At 47.8% G+C, this 1,377-nt stretch overlaps 1 pseudogene; it reads left to right on the top strand.

The window, feature by feature from the left end:
* The first annotated feature begins 814 nt into the window (after positions 1 to 814).
* On the top strand, positions 815 to 949 carry LOC105980478 (annotated as a pseudogene).
* The last annotated feature ends 428 nt before the right edge of the window (positions 950 to 1,377 follow it).

The raw sequence follows: 1,377 nt of genomic DNA, 5'->3' as shown, positions 1-1,377 counted from the left end.
TGTAAGTCATTTTTCAAGTCTTTATCTTCCTGTGCCTCACATTCTAACATAGTCTTGTGGCCATGGTGACCCCTGATTGGCATAGAGAATGTAGCTGTCACTTGGCCCTTCTTCCCTTCATTTATCACAGAGGATACCTGCTGAGTTCTTGAATTTGAAATAACCATGAACATGGCAAATGCCATTTATTATAGGCAATACAGAGCAATTTCCTTATATGAAAAGGGTTTTCTACTTCTTCCCATTGTGTTGCATCATTTAGTCGCTGGGTACACAGCACATTATTGTAAGGTATATTAAATAGGTAGGTTTCAATGAAGAGAACACCATGTGCTATTCAGGCAGGATAAGAAGTTTATTTACCGAACTGCTACCTCTGCCGTGCATGGTGGAGAGGCACTGTCCCAAGGCCAGGGACAGGAAGAGGTGTGGTCAGGTGGGGGAAAGGTGTGGCCACACTGGATCCAGATGTGACCTCAGGGCCTGGGACCCTCCTATGGTCAGATGGGAGGCATGTGACCAGAGGTGGCTCAGGATGTGACCTCACAGAAGGGGGCAGTAACTGCTTCCAGGTGTGCCAGTTACCTAAGTAACACAGATGCTGGGTAGAAACTTAGCCAAGAAGTTGCACTGGGCCTGCATAGCCCAGGGCAGACCTTACAATTATAACAAGCATTGAAAATCCAAATGTATGGTAAAGAAGTTGTATTTGTGGAGTTCAAGAAAGGAGGAAATGGAGGTCTCTTCCAGCTGCAATGCCAGTGGGAGCACCAGACCTCGTGCTCAGAGTGTTGCTGAGAACTGTTCTAAGAAAATGGCAGACAAGCCTGACATGGGAGAAACCACCAGCTTCGATAAGGCCAAGCTGAAGAAAACCGAGATGCAGGAGAAGAACACCTTGCTGACCAAAGAGACCGTTGAACAAGAAAAGCAGAATGAAATTTCCTAAGAACCTATAGGGTCTGCCATCCCTTTCCCCTCACCACCAACCCCATCTCGGAGACACCTCTTGATGTGAAGAAAGAGCCAACTGAAAAATGGACACAAGCCACCAGCCTGCACTGTGAACCCTGGGCGCTCTGTGCCAATGCCATCGCCCTGTGAGTCTCTGAGGGGACACCACTCCCCCTCATTGGACTGCCAAATTCTCAGTTTGCCCTGGGATGTTACAGAAAATTACTTGCATGATAGATGAAAATACACCTTGTAGCAGAAAGGAAGGAAGGAAGGAAGGAGAGAGAAAGAGAGAGAAAGAAAAGGAAGGAAGGAAGTGTAAGGTCCATTCCTGGACGGCGAACAGACCTCGCCCAGTACCTGCGTTACCTAGGCAACTGGGACACCTGGAAGAGGTCACATCCGCATCTGCTGAGGTCACAT

The sequence above is a fragment of the Dipodomys ordii genome, unplaced genomic scaffold (genome assembly GCF_000151885.1).
Source record: "Dipodomys ordii isolate 6190 unplaced genomic scaffold, Dord_2.0 Scaffold9, whole genome shotgun sequence".
Classification (NCBI taxonomy): domain Eukaryota; kingdom Metazoa; phylum Chordata; class Mammalia; order Rodentia; family Heteromyidae; genus Dipodomys; species Dipodomys ordii.
The sequence above is the reverse complement of the archived record's forward strand: the minus strand, read 5'-3'. Positions and strand labels throughout refer to the sequence as shown.